This window comes from Phodopus roborovskii, unplaced genomic scaffold, assembly GCF_943737965.1.
Source record: "Phodopus roborovskii unplaced genomic scaffold, PHOROB, whole genome shotgun sequence".
Classification (NCBI taxonomy): Eukaryota; Metazoa; Chordata; class Mammalia; order Rodentia; family Cricetidae; genus Phodopus; species Phodopus roborovskii.
The window spans coordinates 2,852,469-2,878,673 of record NW_026126629.1 but is presented as its reverse complement, the minus strand read 5'-3'; the positions used below and the strand labels follow the sequence as shown (position 1 = coordinate 2,878,673).

Below are 26,205 nucleotides of genomic sequence, written 5' to 3'. Positions count from 1 at the left end.
CAAGATAACAGAGAGACGTCTGAGGAAGACTTGTTTCCCCTGAGGCTGTTTGGACATGGACCTCACCTAATCATGGAATTCCATGTCTTACTCACAAGCACATTCAAAGAATTTTACATACATGATTTCATAGTGACACTTATACTAATCATGAAGAGCAATTCCATGACACAAGAGTTACATTAAGCAATTAATGCAACTGTTTTTTAATTGACATTCACTTAAGTATCAGTATATAAAAAAATTCTCTCCTTTGAAGATTTTCCAAGATGAAATGAAACATAAATGATGGTTATACTTTTATCTCTATGTATTATATACATAATTATATATATATATGTATATATATATATATATATAATTAAATATTCTTTTGGACTTTTAATTCCTGTTCAGTCTTCTATTATAATACATGCTTGTTAGCAAGGCAAACATTTCCTAGAGTATATTTCCCCTTAAGGTCAGAGTATCATCCTTAACAGCAGGCCAAAAAAAAAAATGTTAATGCTATGATTGACAATGTGCCTGTATATTTGACTTTACATGCTGGTCAAATATAGCTCTGCAGAGTTTGGAGTACTGAAGCTAGGTTACAACTTTAAAATTTTTCCTTTAAAAAGTTAATAATAAATGATCTTTTAAAAATGAAATTCTTCTTACATGTTGAAAGAAAGGCCAATTTTAAACTATGTTATGCAACATTATCAAAACGACAATATTACAAAGTTGGAAATGAGCTTGGTGGCTGACAGTAAGTGGGGGGGGGGGGGCAGTATCGGGTGCAGGCCCAGCATAAGGGGCAGCACAGGGCGACATCTAGAGGGTTAAGGTGGTTGTGCATCTGGACTGTGAAAGTGACTACTTGAAAATACTCAAGTGATAAAACACTGAAACTGCATAGAGTGAGTCCACTGTCAATTTCTAGGTTTTGGTACTATGCTGCAGACAGATAATACCCAAGCCTATTTAAACATTTTATTATCTGACTTTCTGAATCTAAATGGACTGATTATCTTGATAGAGATAAGAAGAAAGTAGAAACAGAACACTAGCCTTGTCTGGCTGTCACATTTATTGTTAATGACAATGTCAGTAATGCAGAACATTTTGGCACCCAACATAGATGTCTCACAAAGGAGCTAGCAACACATTATGTAAAAAATAATTAAAAGTTTAAAGATTTTTTTTTTGTATTTTAAACTATATAAGATTTTCCCATTAAAAACACAGAGCCATGAACAGCATACTTTAAATATGGGTTTAAAATAAGAACATATTTGTGGTTTCTGTATGCTACTAATAAGTCTATGATTATATGTCATTTTCAAAATATATTATTAGATTTGCATGATTACCAAATAATGATTTTTGTGTGGACATGAGGATAGCTGCAATGATTCAAACCTAAAAAAATTAATAAAAATTTTCTACAATGTGACAATAAAAACTTGAGACAGACAAAGATAATTGCAGAAGCTGGTTGATGCTGTTTAAAAAAATCCAGTAAAAATTTGTTGGAATTTACAGCTGATGGGAACTGCAGTGCTCTAGGACGACAATAAGAGCATAACCCCCAGTTGTTGCTTTGCATCTCTAGCCAGGCTTGACCCTTGCTCCTGAACTCAGAATGGCAGGCCGGGCGAGCAGCTTCATGAGTACCTTCCTGCTCCCTCCTCTCTACTGTGATGCAACATGACCTACATTTCCAGTGTCCATTGAGACTCCGTGGGAGGGGGAAGAAGAGAGTTCTTCATTTCTCTTATCCTCTGATTAACTAGGACGGCAAATGCCACTCAAGAGACTGCTTGCTACTGGGTAGAAGTGAAGGGGAAAAGTCATGCCCGTAGCAAGTTCTGCAGGACATTGGGAATGCTGTAGTTAGTTCGTTTGTCTAGGGGTATGATTCTCGCTTAGGGAATGCTGTAGTCCCAGGCTCTGCAAACTCACTTTCATGGCTTTAAAATACAACAACCTAGGAAGAAATGCCCCATTTTTCTATGAGAAACAGTCTATAACCCAAAGTGTTTCACTTCAGGCTTTCAGCAAGGTGAAATTAAACTTGAGTTAACTCCTATCCTGGACATAATCCTTTCTTTAAACTTAATTTTACCTCGCCTCTACTTTCTCCAGCTAACTTCTTTTCTAAATTTTTTTTACATTTATTTATTTCTTTATTGGGGGAGAGGCCAGCATCAGGGGCACATTCAGCAATTAGAGGAAATTTTGAGGCGGGTGGTGCTTTCTGCCATGCTGGTCCCAGAGGTTTAACTCAGGTCTTCAGACTCCATGCCACTGAACTGTCTGTCCATCTCACTGTCCACTCCCCTAGGTTCTTATGTAAATATGGTACATTTGTCACAGTTAATGATGTAATACTAACAAGCTAAATTTTATTTGTTTTCTTTCATCTTTTTAGGGCCTGTGTGACAAATAGAAACTGTATATCCTTACCATGGAATCATGTTCCAATTCATGTACATTTGCTGTGATTAAAATGGAACTAAGGAACATACACATCACCTCCCTTGTTCACCACTTTTTGGTCATGTGACACACATGTTATTAATTTCAGTCACTGTGCCTTTACAACCACAGCCCCTTAGAACATAATGCATTCATTGGAGTCAAAACTTGTGAGAACAGAACTCTTGAAATGCTTGAACCAACGTTTCCTCATCCCCTTTCTGTCACACTCAGAACATGTTACTGTTTCTGTTAGTTTTCTTAGATTGGACATTAATAAATTAGATAACACCTGTCTTTCTGTGCCTGAATTATTTCTCATCCATACTGTTCTCCATCTTATCTATATTGCTGGAAGGGGGGGAGGTCCCTTTAAAGGTAGACTAGAATTCCATTGCAGAAACACACCACGCACTCCTATGCATGTACCCACTGGTGGATACTCAGGTTGAGTCTCTAATTTACCTCTTTATAGGAGTGCAGATGTCTCCATAACATACTTTTTTGTTGTTGTTCCTTTGGCTAGGTACTCAGTATTAAGATAACTATACTGTATTGTTAAAGTATTTTTAAATGGGGGGAGGGGGACACTTCGGTACTGTTTTCCATTAATAGCTGCGCTAATTTCACTTCCCTGGTGAAAGTGTGAAAAAGTTCCTTCCCATATCCTCATCAATAGTTGTTACTTTTTCTCTTCTTGGTAATAGCCATCTCACAGATGTGCACTTTGGATTTGCATTTGATTAGCAACAGTGGGCACTTTCCCCTCTTAACCATTTGTATGTCTTCTTTTAAGAATGTACATCCAGCCTATTTCCTGTTTTTAAAATTGAACTTATTTTTTTCTCTTCCGACTGAACTGAGTTCCTTATAACCTCTGGCTATCAGTCCCTTTTCAAATACACGGTTTGTATTTTCTTCTCTTCCTTGGATTGTCTCTTCGCTGTCAACTGTGTCCTTTGTTGTACAAAAATATTTTACTTTGATGCAAGCGCATCTGTTTATTTTTTCCTTTTTATTACAGACACTTTTGAAGTCACAACTTAAGAAATCAGTGCTTAGGCTAACGTCAAAACTGCCTTTCCCCATTTCCATGCTGGACCCCTTTGAAGGAAGTCACTCTCCAAAACTCACTCTTAAGAGATGGGTAGTTATAGTCTCCCTCCTCAGGGGTAAATTATTTGCATGAATCATTTGAAATTCTTGCAATCCTTTTATATGAAAGATTTGACCAGCATGTTCTTTCTCATATGTGGATTTTTAGATTTGTGTGTTTAATTTAGGAAACCAGAAAAGGACCAATGAGAAAGGGGGGTGGGCTAAGGGGTGAGGTGATATGACGGTAGTGAGGGGAATGGTAAGGTTAAAGGCTTACAGGTATGGGGGTGAGAAGAACAGGGAAGAGGAAGGGGTGGGGTGATCAAAATTAAGTATTAAAAATCCTTATGGAAACCCACTCCTTTGGAAGCTATTTAAAAACTATGACTTTAAACGGAGCTAGAACACAGGTAGTCTCTATAGGTGAACAGTGATTCTTCCAGAAGACAGGGTTATTAGATGGAAATCTCAGTCTCAGAAACAAGACACCTCCCTCTAGTCATTAGTCAGGGAAGCGCCCAAACAACTCAAGCTACCACCATTGCTCTTGGTTGTCCAGAAGAGCTACACAGTAAGAAAAGACATCATTTCTGGAGACACTATACACTTTACTTGCAGGATATAAAGAAACCAAACCGAAACTACTACTGGCTGGTTTCACAGTATTGAAACATGCTATGCAGGCTGCTGGGAAGAAACCATTACTTCTATTTCCTAGACATATATGCATACTATAATACCAGCCTCCCAGGCAAGATATGCCATTGGTGCAAACAGTGTTATAGAGGTAGCTGGCCAATGTGGGACTGGAATTGAGACCTCCTCCATAGGAGAGAATTCATGCATTCTGGTCAAAAGCCCAGAGGTCATGGGCCCTAGGGGAATGTACTTCTGCTGTCTTTTTAAATGGACATGTAATCAAACTACCTTCTAGACATTTATGTTTATATATTGTGGTAGTTTGAATGTAATTGGCTCTCATAAGCTGATAGGGAGTGGTACTGTTATGTTAAGGACAGTTCACTTCCTATTGCCTGTGGATAAAGATGCAGAAATCTCAGCTCCTTCTCCAACACCATGTCTGCCTGCATGCCACCTGCATGTCTTGAAATGAAGATAATGAACTAAATCTCTGAAATAAGAGTTGCCAGGGTCATGGTGTCTCTTCACAGTGATGGAAATCCTAAGACACACATAAGACTTCATGTTGCCCTCAGCAATGGCCAGAGACACTTCTTTCTGCAATGGTCAGCAATTAATGCAGAACCAGTCTCAGTGCAGGGAGCAGGGAGCAGTCTTCAGGCCTCAGTGGACAACTGTCTCCATGGTTCCACCCAGGCTCAGGGAAGAATGAGGGAGCGGAGAGTATGGAAGAGAAAAGACAGAGGATGGAGCAAATGCTGTGAAATACTGTCTGTATCTGTGATCATGAGCTCACTGTGCTTCCCTGCAACAAGCCAACAGGGTCAGTCAGCATTCCAGCAGACATTACTGATTAGACTCACTGAGCTCCCCAAACACAAACAGAAGGAGGTAGAAAGGAAGAAGGAAGGCCACTAGGAGTAACCTAGGAGGAAGGGGGATTAAAGTAATACTGATTTACATATGTTGATTGTCAAATGACTAAAAAAAATTCCTTCCATCTTACTTATTTACTTTGTTTTTTTGAGACAGGGTTTCTCCATGTACTTACTCCTGGCTTTCCTGGAACTCACTCTGTAGATGAGGCTGGACTTGAACTCCAAGATCTACCTACCTCTGCCTCCCAAGCACTGGGATTAAAGGCGTGCACCACTATAATTCAGCAAAATACTCTTTTTAAAACAAGAGAGAGAGAACCAATTCTTTCTCATTTCTTTATCTGTATATTTTTTTCTACCAGTATGGACTCATGGGTGTTTGCTTTATGTTATGAAATTCCTATTACATATGTTTGTGCTTATATTAGTCTATTTTATATATACAGTATATATTTATTTGTATTTGTTTTACATTTTAGGTTATAATTAAATAATGTTTTTTAGTTGCTCAACTGGTTCTAGCTTAAGCTGAGAATGTGGCTCAGGCGTAGAACACTTGCATAACATGTGCAAAGCCTAGACTTCAACTCTCTAGCAAGCACCACAAGGTAAACAAACTAGCCAGCTCGAGCTTTACTCCCTGGGAGCTCTTTCAATTGGCTCTGTGTCCCTTCTCCAACATCCAATGAGTGACTGTGAGTGTGTGTGGAGACAGTGAGGTGTGCATGTGCAATGTGCACGGTCAGCACTCTTTTTATTTCTGGCACTTAAAGATTTATCTCATATATGGTCCATTTATAGAACCTAGTCATGTCTAGTATACTTCATTGGAAAGTATACTGCAATCAGGTATGCTGGCTCAGCAGGTAAAGGAGCTTGTTGCCAAGCCTAAAGATCTGAGTTCAATCACAGGACACACAGGCAGAAAGAACCAAGCCCAGTAAATTTCCCTCCTGCTACCATATACATATTACATGTGTATATGTACACACACACACACACACACACACACACACACACAAATAAGTGTAGTCTATCATTATAAAGCAGAAATGTATATCTGAGCACTAAGTTTAACATATTTTGATATCTGGAACTTAAATGTTTCTATGTGAGTCACCTTCACCAGTGGAGTAAAATATTTACACAAACCACTTCTGTCGTAAATAATCTCAATTGCCTTCTGAGTATCTTTACTCTGTAGCATACCATAAGTGGATGCTGGAAACCAGACTATCATCTGACTGGTCACCTTTCAGATTTCAAATGACTGGAAAGACAACAATTAAACTCTTGCAGAGTCGTTTGTCTTTTTCTGCTCCTGTTGTTAGGAGAGGTCTCTCATGAAATGCTACTCATTTGCTGCCTAGAGCTAGCAGGAATTCTTCTCCCTATTACTATTAAATGACATTTCCTCTGTGGCATCATGCAGTGACTTGAGCTAAAGGAAAACAAAAATATTACCCAGATCTAGTGTGAAATGCAGTTTCCTATTGAGGTTTACATATTTTAATTCACTGTTTTTTTTTTCTTTACTGAAAATAAACTAATCAAACAAATTCAAGGTCCAAGCCTGGAGCTTTAGACTCTGGGGACCTGGTGTGAGATAACCAGATTGCTGGAGCTGAGTAGATTGCACAGATCGGCATTTCTCCCAGGTAGCACACACTGGGCAGCTCCTCACCTCTGATTACAGCCATGTCTGTGGTAAATGGCCTATCCCAAGACTTTTAATTTTCCCAATAGAAAATGGGCTGATGCCAGCCTTAGCACTTTTCTCTGCCTTCTCTTACCTAACTAGAACATAAGTAATGTTCAACAAACATTTACTAAGCTTCTACCATTTATCAACACACCAAACCTCATGCCACTAATTAATTTAATAGCTAGAACACAGCTAATCCCCACCCTTCTCTCCCAGCAGAGCTGTTGAGTGACTGAAAGGAACTTTTAACAAAGCTGTTGGCACAAGTTGCTTCAGAGAAGCATATGGACTTGTATCAGGTCTACAGCCGCCTGACAACATCTTAGAAAGTTTACGACCTTCCAGGGAGTGTATGGGAAAGAAGTCCTCCCATACAATATTAGAGGATGACCTTCGTGTTGTCCATTTCATACACTACCATTGCCCCTCCAAGGCCTCTCTGACCTTTTCACATTGCCAACTTTACTATCTTTGTATACCCCAGAACATTACCTTTAAAAAAAGAATGTCACTTCCTATGTCTCAGTTAAGTGATAAACAATGAGTATTAACTTAAGAACTGTGAGCCAGAATGGACAGCAGCAGTGAGCTCCACCCGAAAGCAGCTCCTACAAGAGGAACTATACATGTGGCATAAACTGAACGGTAAATATTTTCAGGCAAAAAGCTAGAGAGAGTTAACCACGCAGGGCAAGGCTGCTGACCATCAGGTCAGGGAAACTACTTTCAAAGAGAGCCAGTGAGAGCAGAATTACCACAAACGGCTTCACGTGACATGACTGATGTCCAATGCTGAGTCCTTTTCCCAGTGTGCCAAAGTAGACTGAAGCAAATGTGCCTTTGCTAGACAAGGAAGCCACAAGGACTAGGTATACTTCAGGCCCTAGAAGCTACTCCAACTCCAGACTTCTTGCTTTCAAAATGTTTTCAGCAGATAAAACGATCGGAATGTCTGAACAGAGTTTAGAGGAAGGAATAATTCCCTGGTCTACCCTGCAAGACTTCTAACTCCCAGACCCTAATTTATAACTTTTAGTCACGAGGAATACTGTTTGCAATGAACATCTGTGTAGGATGCTGACAGACCCAGCTAATTTCCCCAAGAACCAGAGGTAACTTACCTCTTCACAGAGAAGGAGTTAATATCATACCCCCATTCCACAAAACCCGTTTAGGTGCTATAGCCTACTGGACAGCATGACTTCTTAGGTTTTAAAGATTCTCTCCCTTAGGAGGATGGAGAGATGGCTATGTTAAGATCATAAAGGACTTGGAATTCAATTTCCAACACAAAAGTGGTGGCTCACAACACCTGTAACTACAGATCCAGGGGATCCAACACCCTCTTCCGGCCTCTGCAGGCACTAGGCAGGCACAAGGTACACAGACATACATTCAGGTGAAACACTTATACACATAAAATAATAAAACAACAGCTTAAAGACTTTCTCTTTTAGATTTTACTCCTGAGACAATAACAAAATAGCATGACTAAGAGCAATCAGTTTTTGGAATTAGCTATGTGACCTTAAGCCAAGTCCTTTCAAGTTTAATTGATTAGATAAAACGCAAGTAAAACGGTATCTGGCACACACTAGGCAGTCAGTCAGTGACAGCCACTCTCAGTAGTATCCCCACTCCGCAGAAGGGCCTCAGGAAGCTGGAACCTGGAACCAGTGAGTGTCTAGCAACTCTTCTTCCTTTGTCGTTCTCCACTATGCAAATGGTTGGCACCGAGGAAATAGATGTCAAACATGAACGCTGCTCTTCTGCCATTTACACTCCAGTACACTGATTCTCAACCAGTGGGTCAAGACCCCTTTGGGGGTGGAATGACCATTTCACAGGGATCGCCTAAGACCATCAGAAAACAGATACTTACATTAAGCTCTATAACAGTAGCAAAATTACAGTCATGAAGTAGTAGCAAAAGTAATTTTATGGTTGGAGTTCATCACAATATGAGGGACAACATTAATGGGTCACAGCATTTAGAAGGTTGAAAGCCACTACTCTAGTAGGAACACAGTCATGGAACCTTTTTAATACATTGAAAAGGGGCTTCAAAGGAGACAGGCAGGAAGCCTGAGTTTTAAAGTAAGTAATGAGATCACTAGCTTTTGTTTGGGAGGTCAAGGAAGGCTTGCATGAAGAGGAAGCTTTTAAAATGGGACCACAAAACAGAAGCTTTGTTAGGGAGATTTGGGGCAACAAACACACCAGGCAAAAGAACTCTCAAGAGAAAAGACTTGCTGGGCATTGGTGGTGCATACCTTTAATCCCAGTACTCCAGAGGCAGGCAGATCTCTATGAATTTGAGACCAGCCTGGTCTACAAGAGCTAGTTCCAAGACAGCCTCCAAAGCTACAGGAAAAACCCTGTCTCAAAAAATAAAAACAAACAAACAAAAAAAGAGAGACAAGACTTAGCATGACATGTGAGAAAGCAGAAATACACAGAGCCAGGTAACATCAATCTATGACAAACGCTCTAGGCACAATACAATGAGAAGACACCAAAAGCCTGGCTGCCCACAGCGGAAAAGGAGTGGAAGACTTCATAGACCCCAGCTGCCTGCTGTCGGCCTTTGAATGCAGCTTTATCACTCCTATTCTTGAACACAGCAACTGCTGGGAAATACTTTGTGAGCTGTCTCAGAGCATCCTTAGGGACAACAAGACTAAAATAGTTTCCTTCTTTTTAACCCCCAGCTGATGATCCAGTCAAGTACCTATCTCTCTTACAGTTGGACAAGGACCTCTCTATTTGCTTTCAATTTCTGGAGAAAAGAGAAATGGAAAAACATCTTTCCATCTCTCAGAGCTCAATGTTCATCAAAGTTTTAGATTAAAAACACTTTCTGTTGATAAGCTAAAAATCTTTTCTTATACTTCTAGATAGGTACAGTAAAATCTTGCAAATGTATTTCACTTCAAATCCATATGAAGGAATAATATTAAGCAATAGTCCAATTTTAATATCTTAACCTTAACAACAGCAAAACATCACAATGTGTCATTAAAATTCTATATTTCATATTTTAACATATGTCACTTGTACAGTGAATATGATTCTATTTTGTTTGTTCATTTAATGGAGGCAGCATTTCACTCTGGCCTGAAACTCACTACACACACCAGGCTGGCCTCTCTGCCTTTGTTTCTAGGCATGCCCCACTTTTAGCAACTATAAATGTTGAAAAATTTTAGTTTAACTCTAGCAAGAACCAAATGTACCCCCAAATGTCTTTCACTGGCTTTCCAGATTTGCTTGTTGACTAGTCATGCTGGTAAGATGAAGATACTTGCTGCTGAGCCTGAAACAGGAATCGATTCCCAGGACCCACAAGTGGTAGGGGAACCAAGTCCCAGAAGCTGTTTTCTGACCTCTATTAGGTACTCTGTGACATTACAACACACTCTTTCTCTCCAAACAAACAAATGAATAAATAAATTTAAAATGTAATAATTGTCTTTAAAAAGCAGTTTGGACTAATTCTATTCAAAAGTGGAATTGAGCCCCTCAACTGAAGAATGGTTAATGAAGATGTGGCACATCTACACAATGGAATACTACTCTGCAGAAAAAAATAATGGTATCTTGAAATTTGCAGGCAAGTGGATGGCACTTGAAGAAACCATCCTGAATGAGGTAACCCAGTCACAAAAAGAGGAACACAGTATGTACTCACTCATATATGGATTTTAGACCTAGATCAAAGGATCACCAGCCTACAATTCACACCACCAAAGGAACTAGGATACAAGGTATATTCTAAGAGATTCGTATAAAGTCCCTCACAGAACCGGGAAGGGACAAGTCCCCCAGAGCTCAGGGGAAGTGGGGGGGGGGCAGCGAATGGAGAGAGAAGTAGGAGAAAATGAGAGGGAGGAAAGGAAAACATGTGCGACCAGGAAGATTGAGCCTGGTTAGGAATAGAAGACAGGGGAGAGAGGGAGAGAGAGAGAGAGAGAGAGAGAGAGAGAGAGAGAACACATAAAAGAGGGAGCCAATATTGGTTTGAAGATAAAATTGAACACAAAGAAAGGTCTAGAGAACTACAAGACTGCTGCCAACTAACAATTTGAGCTTCCGGGGAAAGGCTACCATAAATGCCCTTCCCGGAGAGTGAGATCAACAACTAACTTATCCATGGAGCCCTCAACTAATGCCTGTTGGAAACAGGAGCAAACACCCATACATAAACACTGAGTCGAAGTAGAACCCAGATGCAGATGGAGAGGACAAGACCAGGCAGAAGAAACACATACAGACAGCTTACCTGAACAAGGAGGAGCTAACGGCCACCAGACTGATAGCTGGGAAGCCAGCATGGGACAGACTCAGGCACCCCTGAATATGGGTTTCAGCCAGAAGGACTGAGCAGTCTAAGGGACCTCAGACAGTGGAGCCAGGATGTATTCCTGGTGCACAAAAGGACTTTGTGAACACATCCCCCATGGAGGGATAACTGCCTTAATCTAGAGACAGGAGAGAAGCCCTAGTCCCTACTTCACATGACCTATCAGATCTACATGACCCCAACTGGATGGCATTCCCCTACATATGGAATTGGGGTGGGGGGGATGGGAGGGGAGGGTGGTTAGAGTGCATGTGAGAGGGCAGAGAGGGTAAAAGGGAGGGAAGGAGGGAGAGAGGAAGGAAGGGAGGGAGGGAAGAAGAGGGAACTGGGATCGACATGTAAAATAATAAATTAAAAAAAAAAAATGCTTTGACTCCAAAATTTAAGTTCAAGGACAAGTTGCTAGGGAAAACGATTTCTATTTTTGTTTCCACAGAAAATGAAAAGATGTGGATTCCTTCCAGACTAATGTGGTTTGATCAAGCCAGACCACCTGAAACAGAGTACCAGTTGATCCTACATTAAAACAGCTGGACAAAGCAGCCTTACAGACTACAGCCAGGATTTCTGAATCTTCTTCGAATCCCCCATGACAGCACCCCTTACCAGCAGGAAGCAGTTTGGAAAGAACGACGCCCAAATTCCCAAATATTGTCTATAAATGTTTGTTTTCATTTAAATGGACTTGGTTATATAAAATAAATTTTAAAAAAAGTCATAACCAACAGGTCACATACTCGAAGTTCATTTGCATTTTAGCCAGCTTCCTTCGGGAAGATGATGAGGTAAAGTGATGAAAATGATTACTGATAGGGGAGTATGTTCCCAGTGTCTGATCCCCTTTATATGCCCAAACTAGTTTCCGGCATTCTGGACCTTCTCAGGACTGCAAGAGGCTGACTTCTACAGTTTAACCCTAGGTTACTCGCTGCCAGGCTACAGAAGGGCTTGGCCAATAGAAAGTCAAACCAGACTGAGGAGGAAAGAAGAGCTAGCAGGGGAGTATTTACCTTTCTGCTCCAGCTCTGCCTTACCCAGCAGTCTGCCAGCACTACAGTTCCTACGAAAGGACCCTCCTGGATAGCTATAGCTCCAAGACTTTATCCCACTGTCCTGGGAGCTTAATCTACATGCCACTCCCCTTTGCTAGTTCCTCAGATCTGAGGGGCCTCTTACTACCAGTCAAGGAAGGCAGGAGGGCAAACTACCCTGTGTTGCCAGCCAGCTGCCCACCACCATTTCTTCTTGCTCTTTTTTATCTTGCCTCAATTCTTGTCCAGCACCAACGCAAAAGAATAACAGGCTGAGAGAACCCGACTCTGCTGAGCTCAGCCTGTCTCTTCAGCAGTTCTGAGAAGATCTGTACTTTGCTTTTGCAAAGGAGAGGGTAGGTACAAGAAATCTGCTCTGAGCTCTTCTGAGAGCTTTTCCTCTTACCAGGCCAACTGGGTATGAGGTTGCATAGTCAATGAAATTACCTGGGAGTCTACACACCCCCAGCTTGCTGTAACTTGACACAAATAACCTGGAGGTTATTGTATTTCAGAATATTAAGGCATTCTTTTGAAGGAGAGCTGATTTAAAGAATTCTTCCATTAACTAGATAAGAATTGATGGGGCTTTTGTCAAAACGCCATTCCGAGAATGACTTCAGATGTCTACTTTTGCAATCAGTAGGTGGTTCAGGGCTGGCCAAGTTGCTTGGATAAAGATGCAGGCAGATAGCCTTCAGTGTGGAGGAAAAATATGTCACTACACTACATGTGAGCCAAAGCTGGCCAAAGTACCATTCAGCTTCCTGTTCCAACCTGGAGGAGAAACCACTCTCATAGACTTGAAGGCAAGGCCTGGCAGACAATCCTGAGAAACAGCAGGATTAACAAAATATGCTCACCCTATATTATCCATTTTTATAAGACTGTATCCTTAACTCTAAGCAATTACTTTAAATGGTTATTTTATTGGGAATCAAACAGGTGAGTAGATACACATCAAATCTTAATAGTAAAGTCTTATCTGAGTAAGAGAAGTAACAAGTTACTTTTGCTTCTTTTTCTATGTACCAGTGAAATGCCTGGATTTCTCTAAACACGTGACTTTTGTAATCAGAAAAAAAAAAAAAAAAAAGATTAATAAAAGCTTCTCTGAGCACTGAAGTTTTCCATAAAAACTAAACTTACTTAAGTCTTATGGAAATCAAAACCTGTTTAGCTGTTGTATATTTTACCATTTTAACTTAATTTATTTGTTTGTGTTACAGGTATGAGTGTTTTGTCTTGTCTGTATGTTTGTGCGCTATGTGCATGCCTGGTGCCTGAGGTGGCTAGAAAAGGGCATCAGATTCTCTGGGACAGTTACAGCTATGTGAGTACATGGGTCCTCTATGTGCTGCAAACTGAACCTGACCCATCTCTCAAGCCCCTGCTTCTACTATTTTTCATTGGTATAATCATTTTATGGACTTTGATGTTTAAGAAACAACTCAAAACAGTAACGACACATTGCATGTAACATGTAAATATTTTTCTGGTTTGTATTACAACCTTAACTGAGATAATTTAGAATCTTTAAGGCCAAAGTTCACAATTTTGAAAGTACCGCTGAAACAAAGAACAAGGATGCAGCTTCTTTTCTCTGCATGAGTACCATAATGCCATAGCATATTCAGTCAGGTGGAGAAGAGACTGTCGATAAACAGACCAAGGTCTCTCCACTATAAATGTTAGCCAGGAAAATGTTCCCAGCCTACAGTGGATTGGCGCTTGATCCCTTCCCTGTGGAAAAGAAAGCTAATTGTTGCTAAGTGGTGGATAAATGAACAGACATACTAAGAATCTTGCCAGCTGCCAAATCATGACTGCTGTTTACAATGACAACTGATTTTCCAATTCGGTGTCATTTATCGTACTCGACTATCTCTTTCGGGAGCTAGCCTTTCTCATCATCTGTAATAGCTGAACGCGTGTCATTAACTATCTCACAGTGCTGAAATATGCTAGTAGGAATCTTGATGCCATAAACACCTTTACTGGCTTCAGGAAGCTAGTAAATTCAAACAAGTGATTCCTTTAAACTGTGCTAATGTAATGGCAAGTGGTCTCTTCTAACGTCAATCTGCAAATGATTTATAGTTGTAAGTACTAGAACTATAATGATCAATAGACTAGGGAGGCAAGGGCACACAGACTAAAGCCTCAAGTATCACCTATTAGAGGAACAAAGATTACTAAAATGCCTTTGTATTCAATCTGCCAGAAAAATACTAGTGAGTACAGGAGAAACAAAAAGCATGTATTTTCCATTCTAGAATTATGTTATCATTCTTTTCAGAATTAAATTCAAGAATTCTACAATTTCAAATTCCAAAACATCTTTAAAAATCATGAGGCAAACTAAAAAAAAGAGCCAGCTTTTTTTTCACTGGTGATTAACAGAACATAGCTTCAGTCTGGAAAAATCTGTGCTTTAAACAAACTAGGAAAGGGCAGTTTCAAAGACGAGCATTAAGTGCTAAAAGAAGATTTTATATTTTAAGATGTCTGTTTGCAAAACCCTAACCAAACAAGACCCCCTACATACTACCTTTACAGACCAGTTTATAGTTCAGATTACAATCTAACCTTAAAAGCAATAGGGGAAGAGCCAAATATACAAAGCTACTGTTAACAGAAACTATCTGAAAACCTTAGGTAAACAAAAGTGTCAAGCACACCTCCTCTACAAACCTCTCCTGGTAGCAGACCTGAATGCTGGACAACACTGAGGGCCATTTAAAAGAAGAGTCCAGAGCCTGAGAGACATGCGACTACACCACAAGGTGGTAATTACTCAGTGAGCATGTAAAAAAAAGTCCAGACTCAAGGGCTCCAAGAGATACTTCAAAACCAGCTAATAATCACAGCCTGGGACAGGAAAGTAAGTTTCTTAAATGGCTATGGGAGGGGTGGGGATGGAACAAAAAGACACTGGGCAAGAAAAAGTGCCACCAATTACTACAGTGACTACTAGATACCGTCACTCCATACTGCCCTGTTGGAATATTTGTTTCTTCCAAATCCGTTTGCTGAAATCCTGAACTCCCAGGAACTACTGTTAGAAGCTCCTATTAGGAGGTGTAATGCAAGGGAGCTCAGGCACCCCCTTTCACAGTGGACACATGAAACTAGTGGGTGTATCTTGAAACAGGAAGCCTTCCCTCACCCAGCCCTTATTATGTGGACCTCTTGATCTTGGATTCCCCAGGATGCAGAACTATGATTCCCCAGGATGCAGAACTATGATTAAAAAAAAAAAAAAAAAAGTTTCTGTTTCCAAACTGCTTAGTTCAACATACTTTGTTATAGCAGCCCAATAGACTAACAAAAACAGCAGTGTCCCCACAATCAGACAGGGGACCTTGTGTAAAGAAAGCCAAACATCAGTCTACCCACTTCTAATTCAACTCAAAACCTTTAGAATCCAGAAAACCAGCACCAACAGCTGGTCAGTCAGCTCTATAACCACCTTTACCAAGCCTAGGTCTTCAGATGATTACCATTCCCAACAGTCCTAAGTTGGAGGGGAAACTGCTGTTCTTTCTACCTGCTTTTCAGCTGAATAAAAGAAAACTGGAGTCTGTCCTGAAACTAGCTCGGTAGACCAGGTTGGCCTCAAACTCATAGAGACCCGCCTGCCCCTGCCTCCCAAGTGCTGGGATTAAAGGTGTGTGCCACCAACGCCCGCCTTCTTAAGACTAGGAAACATAGAAAAATACTCATGAAAAGACTACAAATAAAAACATACTGAATGTGCATAGTACTTGAAACATGGTTTCAGTTGCATTTGTAAGAACTATATATAACTACAAGCTGCTCCTTCAGCTTATGACCTGTAGAGAAAAATGTCTAAAACATTAGTGATATTGCAATGAAAGCAAGTGAACTATAGAACAGAAAACAACTGCCAGACAGTTCAGAGAATTGTATTTAATTAACTGGGTCTTGACAAGATCTGTATGCATCAGGTAAGAATGAACAATGAGGCTGCTCCAATGTTAAGTTAGACAATATCAGTTTTGTTGTCTCAAAAGAAGAGGGGCAGGATGGGGAGGAGGGAGAATAAAGAGGGAAAAGCTGAGGATAATATTTGTGCATATACCATTCACCTTGCAAACATGACCCTCACCATGGGAAAACCTTAGCAACAGTTAAAAGTAAATGAAACTGGAGAAATTCAAGACCTAGGAAGATAGTTTTACCATTTAGATGGTGAGCATACATAAAATGGACACGTAGTAGTAACACTTCTCAAGCAGGGTTGCAAGAATTGTTGGAGAAACATGGATGGGGCAAGGGCTCACCGCTCCCACCTCTAGTGAAGGAACTATTGACAGTTCACAACTGCTGGGAGAGGGAAAATCAGTTTTCTTTCAGGGTGGGTCCCCTGGTAGTTTGACCACACTTCAGTAGATGGCTCCACACCCAAGACTATAAGGGCTTGGTAGATTATTTAAAAAAAAAAAAAAAAAAAAAAAAAAAAAGAGGACAGGAAGTATGGGGAATGTGGAGTGGATGACATAGGAGGAGTTAGGAGGGAGAGTGAGGAAATAAATATGACCAAATACATTGTATGCATGTATGAAATTCTCAGAAATAATATTATATTAAAAATATGACAATTCTTCCTAAAAACAACTTTGGAGATAGTAGACTTGGGAGAAGGGTCAATTAAGGAACATTCGAGTGTTGCAAATGCTAGATGTGACAGACAATGCACAAAGCAACTCACCCCCGGTGTTCTAACTGCTAAGATAACTAGTTTCTTAAATGGCTATGGGAGGGGTGGGGATGGAACAAAAAGACACTGGGCAAGTTGACAAGTTCTTGTTGGTACAGATTCAGTTTGCTTAGCTATGTATTTATAGCGTTTTGTCCACCTCCAAAAACGTCATTATACAAACTCTCATTAGACAATGCTATTTCCATCTAAATATGATTCCATACCAATAAATGTTGACCAGCATCATCTCTTTTCTTTCTTTTTTTGTTTTTGTTTTGTTTTTTTGTTTGTTTGTTTTTTGTTTTTGTTTTTTAAGTCAGGGTTTCTCTGTGGCTTTGGAAACTGTGCTGTTCTGGAACTAGCTCTTGTAGACCAGGCTGGCCTCGAGCTCACAGAGATCCACCTGCCTCTGCCTCCTGAGTGCTGGGATTAAAGGCATGAGCCACCACCACCCAGCTCATCTTTTCTTAAAGACCACACAGTACTTCACTCTATGAATGGGCCCTAATACCCTTTACCAGAGATATAGTTAAATACATTTTATGTTCTAATGCTCAAAATATATGGAAGGGGTTAGTCTGAGGCATATGTCTGTGTATAGTTGAGCAACTGTTTCCATAATTTCCTAGACATATACTTAATAATTTTTTAATGGCTTGGGATTTGTATTTTCCAAACTGCCATCTAAATTTTTCTTGGGAGGGGACCTCACTATGTATCCCCAGAACTCTATGTAAAGCATCTGGCCTCAAACTCACACAGATCTGCTTGCCTCTGCCTTCTGCGTGCTGGAATTAAAGGCATCAACCACTATGTTTGGCTTCAAACTTAATTTTTAAAAACAAGAAAGTCCCTAAATGCTAAGAGTAAGCTATCTTTCATTTAAATACTTTTATGTACATGGTATCTATATAAAAAGCAAACAAATTTTCAATTGCATTCTATCACTAAACATGTAACTCACCTCTCTGATACTGTATTAGGGTTAGGCTTGGACAGGGGGACATTCTAAAATTCCTTATACTGTTGAGCGATTTACTTTAGTATCATGTAGCTTTAAAAAGTTAAGCCCTAAAACATACTCTCTTCAAAACAAGCAAATCAGTAAATAATGCTGAAAGCCAGAAAAAGCAAACACCACACCAGCCAGAGCAGTTTACTACGTCACCGAGTCTGCATCCTATACACGGGCCAAGAGAGAACAGCCACAGGGAGTGAAGAAGGCACAATCAAAGAAGTTGTTCTCATGTCCAGTGAGATGACTTAGTGGGCTTGCCACCGAGTGTGATAACCTACACACACCATTAAATAAGTAAATAAGTAAGTAAGTAAATAAATAAATAAATACTGCACGAATAAATAAGTAAATAAATGCACGGATGAATAGAATAAATAATAAAATTTAATTAAGCTGTCCTCAGAGCATCATGGACTGTCAGATAAATTACACAGACATTTGCACCTCAATATTCTGTAAATGTCAATCTGGAGCAAAAGACAAGAGGAATGTTTGTATGTTTGTATACTGTATTTAACCATATATATCATACAGAAAAAAGATGAAGGGAACCAGGATACCGATTTTCTTGATATAAAGGCAGGGTTTAGTTAGCAGGCTGAGGTACTATGTTGATTACTTTCCCTTCTAGATAAAAGAGGGCAACAGGAACATTGTAAGATAGCAGCAAAGGCAGTGTGACTCCCTTAAAGGCCATCACACATGACAAATTTCAATCACCAAGCTTTGCAGAAAATGGGCAAGGTGAGAATATCTTTAGCAATAAACAAAATTAACTAGTAACACATTGTAGTGATGTACTAAGATAGAAGTGCCCCAAATGACTAGCAACAACAGACTAGAGGTTTATCCTTCTGGGAACACGGCATTAGATCATGCTGCCATACCAAAAGCACAACACACATGGGGTAGCAAATGGCAGTGTGAGCCGAGGCAAACTGTGGCTTGATGATGTCACTATTCTATAATCCTCTTATTCCCTGGGGGAAAGGGACTGAGATGGGCTCTCATGTGGCTTCCAGTTTACTAGGTAGTTGAAGATTCCCTTGATCCTCCATCTTCCAAGTGCAAGGCTTACAGGTGTGTACCACTGTGATACCTGACTAAATCTAGGAATGTGCAAGTGACAGTCCACAAGGCAATCCCCTTGGCTGTCTACACACAGCCCAAACTATGAATGGCTTTTATGTTTTTAAACACTTGAAAATTACTATCTTGTGGCATATAATGACTTGTAAAATCAGATGTTTGTATAAATAAGGTTTTACTGCAACAAACCCACAGTCATTCCTTTCTCACTATAATGGGGTTGAGTAAGTAGATAAAACTAGACAGATGGCAAAGTTCAAAATATTCACCCTCTGATTCTTCAGGAATGCTCTTCTCGGCCATAAAACCAATTGGCTTGCAAACAAATTATAATTCAAACTTTGTGAGGTTTTCTTGGTTTGGCCAGTAGCATAGCCAGAATTTTGACAATATTCCAGTCTCACAGAGAGTAACTCCATGCCACATGCCACAAACAATAAACAAGTGTTGATAGGTCCTATACATGCTGGGGTACCATACATGGTAACAAGATGTGAAAGGACTTCCTGAATTGAAAGGAGGATGATGAGATTAGAAAAATGTGGGTAAAGGTGTTTGCCATCAACCTGACATCCTTGAATTTGATCCCCAGGAGAAGCCACTTCTGCCAGTTGTCCTCTGATCTCTACATGCACACCGTGGTATGCTCACATTCATACACACACACACAATTTAAAAAATAACAAAGATCTTGCAAAGAAAGGAGGATAGATTGAAATGTCAATGAGAGAATGGGGATGATTAAAGATGGCCTTTGAAAGGGAATCTGATACCTTTTCTAAAGATGAGAATCAGAATCAAGTTCATCTTCAAAATGTCTACCACTTTCAGGACACTTAGGGCTCTACGAAAGAGCAAGGTCTTCTGTATCCTTTAGCCTATTTAACAACCATCGTAACCATTTAAAAATTCTGGTCCATATTGGCCCACAGTAAATAAACCAGAGATTTTAGAAAATGAAAGACAAAACCCAATTGAAGGCTAAAGCCAACTCTAGTAATTATTACCCAAGCCCAAACCAATGTCATGAGCACTCTCCATGAATGAGGGTAGCCAAAGGCCATGGAAACAGTAGAAGTACATTTATTTTTAAAGCTAAGGCACCTTCTGTTTCTTTTGTTCTGAAACAGGGTCTCTCCCTACATAAACCTGGCTGTCCTGTAACACACAATGTAGAACTGGCTGGCCTAGAGATCTACCTGCCTCTGCTTCTGCCTCTAAAGTTAGAATTAAAGGCATGTACCACCACAAGAGGCCCACTAAGGTATTTCAGATGCCATCCATAATCCATAACATCTCAAAATTTTCTGACTCATAATGTCCCATCTTCCTTCCAAATTTAACTTGCTTTCTCTATAAAGAAAAATCAACATAAACATTGTGTTGGTTTGGATATAACTGGCCTCCATAAGCTCATAGGGAGTGGCACTATTAGGAGGTGAGGCTTTGTTGGAGTGGGTGTGGCCTTCTTGAAGGAAGTGTGTCACTGTCGAGGTGGGCTTTGAAGTTTTCTATGCTCAGGATACTGCCCAGTGAGTCAGTTGACTTTCTGTTGCCTGCAAGATGTAGCAGTTTCAACTCCAGCATCATATCTGCCTGCATGCTGCCATGCTCCCCACCATGATGATAAGGGACTGAACCTCTGAAACTGTAAGCAAGTTACCCCAATTAAATGTCTTCCTTGTAAGAGTTGCCATGGCCCTGGTGTCTCTTCACAGCAATAGAAACCCTAAGACAGATACCCAAGCCAGAAAGTCTTTTAATAAATATAGAAAGTGGGAAGCGCAACCCAGTGGTACACCAACTGCTTACCATGTGGAAAATCCTACATTCTATTTACACCACAGTGTAGCAGAGAGGAGCACATTGGGCAACTGAAGTTACAGGTGTACCTTCTAACCAAAACAGAGGAGGTGATGACACCCTTTTTAGGGATGACGAACTAGAAAACATGTTTCATTTTTTAACTAAGTTTTTTTTTTTCACTTAAACTATAAATGAAAGACAAATGTTAAAAAAAAAAAAACTTGCTCACAGAAAAAGCAGCTCCTTGTTTTGTCCTATGCAAATTGCAAAGGCAGGATTTCCTCCAGCCTCCCCATAAGTGTCTACACTATGAGGAGCACTCACTCCTCTTCCAATTTTGAAAACTTGAATGTTAAAAGGTATTTACATGATAATACCTAAGTTGTATGGAAATGTGCATATTACTAGTATATCCCACTATTGTACAGATTTACTCAGAAATGTTTTAATGGTTTTGTAAACTAATCTGGTGGGCTAATCAATGGGCTCAGAACTTCACGCAGAGAACTCCTAGCCCTCAGAAAACCTCTACTATTTAGGCAACACAAAGATGGAAATGAGAAGCCAGCAGGGAAGGAGTCACAGAGAGCAGAAATCAAGCTTGAACTTCATTCTGTTTTCAATCAGAAGTTGTTTTTCCCATTGGGTTCTGCTGCTGAACAGAGTACAAATACACTTCCTCAGCATCATTATCTCCCAGGCAAATTACAAAATTGCTACAGAGAAAAAGAGTTTAATGAACCGTTTATTTTAAAAGCTAGTGTCAAGCTCAATTCTGCTTATTCAATCGCAGTTTACCTGTATAAACCTTTAGATATGATAAAGCCAGTCACAGTGAAGCCAGAATTAGCACGTCAGGCTGGCTTGCCTTGTGTGTGTGTGTACACGACTTACCAACTAAGTGCCAAAGCTTTGCCATGGAACAAAACAGAAGTGTCTTTGCATCTTGACCACCACACAATTAGACCAAAGACAGCTTCTGAAAGGACCAAACAAAATGATCCAAGTTTTTGGTTTTGGTCTTAAAAATGACCGTTTTCCATGGATGTCGGAAAAGGGTAACACTACTGCTGGGGCTGCAAACCTGCAGCCACTATGGAAGTCAGTGTGGTAGCACCTCAAAAAGCCAGAAACAAATTTACCATGTGGTCCAGCTGTACTACTCTGGGACTCCATATCCTACTCCAGAGAACTCAGACACGCTCACTGCTTCTCTACACACAATAGCAACAAAGTAGAAACAGCCTAGGTGTCCAGCAGTCGATGAATGGGCAATGAAAATGTAGTATATCTACAAATGGAATTCTATTCAGCTATAAAGATAATTGAATTTTTGGACTTTGCAGATAAATAGGTGAAACTAGAACTAATTATTTTGAGTGAGGTAGCCCAGACTGGGAAAGACAAATGCCACATATCTTTACATATATGTATTTAAACTGGAGTACCCACAAAAGGCAGGAAATAGTATTCGAACATGAAAGGTGCAAGGTTTCAAGGAAGGGGGACTAGAACAATGGTGGTATTAAGGGAGAAAGGGGATTAATGGAAAAGGAAAGACTAACTGGTATGGGACAGGGGAAGCCAGGGTAAAAGAGGGAAGGATAATCCTGAGACCTTTGTAGAGATTCCCTAAAATACATACATGCAAAGGGGGTTTACAGGGAGTCACCCATAATTGGCAAGGGGAATGGGAGGGGACAACAAGCTCAAATATCCCAGGGTATCAAAGAAAAAATCCAGAGCCAGAAATGAGTTTCCCTTTTCTGAGATATTGGTCCATGAGTTTCTATAAACTCGATCCCCAAAATTACAGGCTATTACCATTGCTTTTGGTCATTCTTCAGAAGTTGATGGTAAGACTGTGTTGCTGAAGACACTACATACCTGACACATAGAACATAGAAAAATAGAGCTGGTAATAACCTGGAAAATGAATCCCCGATGGCCAGTTTCCATGGTATTAGAAGGCTGTATATATATTACATGGGGAGAAAAAGCATCAACAGTCTTACCCAGCCATAAGATCTACAACTGCCCTGACAAAATCACCTACTGGTACAAAGGTGACATGAACATTATGAGAGCAGCCAAGGCACTTTTGACTGGATTTAAAGCCTATTCCAAAATACATGTAGCTTCTAGGGGAAAGGCTCTAGAAGAGAACATAATACTTTTACCCTGCTAAATAAACATAGTAATAAACACCCTTATGTTCTTAGCTTTACACTCACAGATTTGAGTATCTCAACACTCAAAAGAGAAGCTTCTTTTTACAGTAGATGTTGACCTAAAACCAGTCAATGTGCAAATGCTCTGATGTCTAAATGGTAAACTTATACCGGTCCCCCACCCCAAGGCGTAGGGAACAAGGAACAAAAAAGGCTGTTGTGTGAAAAGACTGAAAGAGACAGAGTGAGTAAATGTACAAGATCAAGCCCACTGAAATCCCCAGATGGATGAACTAGGAGTTTATAGTCCCACCTCTAGGTGAGGAACTATTGGCCATTGATAGCTGCTAGGACAGGAAGTGGGTTTTCTTCAGAGATGGAGCCCTGAGAGGCTACCCATGCTCAGTAAAGAGTCCCACACCTATGTACATACAGGAAGAACCAAATGAACCATGCTAATTTAAAAGAGAGAGGGTGGAGGGCTAGAGAGATGGCTCGGTGCATTAAAGCAATGGCTGCTTTTCCAAAAGACCCACATGGAACCCCATAAACACCTGTAACTCCAGTCCCAGAGGATCTGAAAACCTCTTCTAGCCTCAATGGGCATCAGGCATACATGCAGGCAAAACACCTAAAACTTGCAGTAAAAATAAGTAAATATTAAGAGAGTGTATATGAAGTTGGAGGAAAGAAGAGGAGGTTGGAGAGGAGGGGCATGGATTTGATCAAAACATATGCACACATGAATATTAAATAAAATACTTTAATAACTGTTTTATTTAGTAAAAAAAAGTATCTATTTTTAATACTAGATCTCTTTTATAACTTTATATCTTATTTGCAGAAAATATACATAAAACAAAAAAGTATGAGTCACAATTACAGGGCTTAGCAGTTAAGAGCACTTACTTATTGCTCTTGCAAAGGACCTGGGTTCAATTCCCAGTATCCATATGGTTGCTCACAACCATCTGTAACTCCAGTTCCAGGGTATCCAATGGCCTCTATTCACCTCCACAGGCACCAAGCACACATGTGGTGGTAGTATGCAAACATACATGTAGGCAAAACACAGGTAAAATAAAATGAACAAGTCTAAAAAAAAATCGTGATGGGGATGGGGGATTGCAATCACTCCCCATGAACGAGGAACTACCAGTAAGTGCATGGTGGCAGAAGCAGATGGATCTCTGTGAGTTCCAGGTCAGCCTTCCACCTTGTGCTTCCCTCTTTTCACTTCTGGCTGCCTGAAGCCATGCCCAAAGGGGTGTGGCCACCGTTATAGGCAAGATCACTACAGGTTGATACTTGTAGACCCCTAAAGGTCTACAGGCCAAATAACTAGAGCTAAAAGCAAATGAGTAATGCCTACTCCCCCCGCCCCCCAAACCCAGTATGCTGATTGTTTTTGACAACTTGACACAAACCTTGGGAAGAAGGAACCTGATTGAGAAAATGCCTACAAGCGACCAGCCTGTGGGCAAGTCTATGGTGTGTTTTCTGACTGATGCAGGAGGACCTACCACACTGTGTGTAGTACCACTCCAAGGCTGGTGGTCCTGTGCTTATCGCAGAAACAGAAACCAAGGGCACAGACCAAACCACTGGTTCTCGCATCAGTTTTACATTTCCAAAAGGCAAATATTCAATAAATACACTAATTTCCTTGACTGATATCTCATGTTCTCACAAAAAAAAAAAAAATAAAAAAAAGCAACTAATAACTGAAGTAAACTATTAAAACTGTGCTCTACAAGTTCAAGTCAGCTTTGTGGACGCTTAAAACATTATTTCCCAGTTCTGAGTTTCTGCCTCTCAAGATTTCCCTTACAAAAAGAAAAGAAGAAACATGAGCATGGGTCCAGCCTACTTTAACATTAAAAAGATCATTTCTAAAATTCACTGCAAGATGTTCTCCCAATGTATATCATATAATAAAAGAAATTATCAGATGTTCAACTCATAGATTCTTGTCAATGCAATAATGAATTAAATTAGATGGGTTTGAAGAAAACTCCAGAGACTTCAAAAGGCTCAGACATTTCTACCACTGGGTCTCCCATCACCTGAGCCAAGAATGTTCAGAAATGTTTATTTTCAAGCGTTACTTATGGTTTTATTACTTTAAAAAGTTTGTAGCCCTGATTAACAAGAATTGTAAGCGATCAGATAAATTTATGAAGGTGGCCATGTCTCATCTGTGAAAACTTGACAGTGTCTCATGGAAGTGTAAATCACAGAGGGCAGTGCAATTTTGTTATGAAAACATTAGCAACTATTTGACATCACTAGATACCATTTAAGTCAGCAAGATGCTGATAAGATCAAGAAATGCTCTTTAAAAGCTTCCTTTCACTACTTGACAGCTTCCTTTTAAACAAGAAATCTCCTATGCAGCCCTGGCTGGCCAAAAACTTTACAATTAGACCCACACTGTCATCAACTCACAGATCTGCCAGCCCAGATGGGATTAAAGGCATGGCTACAACCGCCCTGAATTTAAAATTACTATTACCCTTCCTCTTACATAAAGGAAGTGAACAGGTCCAAAGTCCAAGTTTTGATCAGCCTTTAGCCAATACTCTTTCAAAAAGTCAGGGACCGAAACTTCAGCATTTAGAAGAGGTTAGTTATGCCTGAAAAATCTTCATTCAAGATAATGAAGTAACAAAAGTCAGTGATGTATTTCACATATAGTTCTGCCAAGAGACAAAAAACACTTCACTATCAGACACTGACTGGTTCCAAGTTTTCTGCTAAAGACCTGAGAGGACTCAGGGCAGATGCACCGACCCCAGTTCAGAAAAGAAGTCTGAACAACCAAACCGACCTCCACACAATTGTTTTATGCAGGATCTGAAGATGCAAGGGACTTGGGAATCACAAACACTGGAAAAGAAAACGTGGGTTCCAAAGTCGAGCACACTTCTGGGTGTAACGCTCTCCCGTTGGAGGTCAAACCAACCATACCAGGGCTTGTCTCTCACCACTCAGTGATTTTTCAGAGGAGATGACAATATAATCTGCACTGTGCTCCGGAAATATGTATTCTACACCCCAAGCAACGTCTTTCAATGAGCAGCGCCACCTCCCCCAACACCTTGTACTCTCAACTTCCCTTTAAGAGGCATTTTTTGAAAAGCAAAGATAATATGAAATTGAGGGCACCCTATCTGGATTCCGGCACCGTGGGGAGAACCGGGTGAGGGGCGAGG

The 26,205-nt window shown here is 40.2% G+C and overlaps 1 protein-coding gene across 1 annotated transcript in view; it reads right to left on the bottom strand.

The window, feature by feature from the left end:
- The window catches only part of LOC127238283 (homeobox protein Nkx-6.1-like), a 32,873-nt gene that overhangs the window by 6,043 nt on the left and 625 nt on the right, over window positions 1-26,205 (bottom strand). The gene's annotated exons all lie outside the window — the stretch shown is intronic.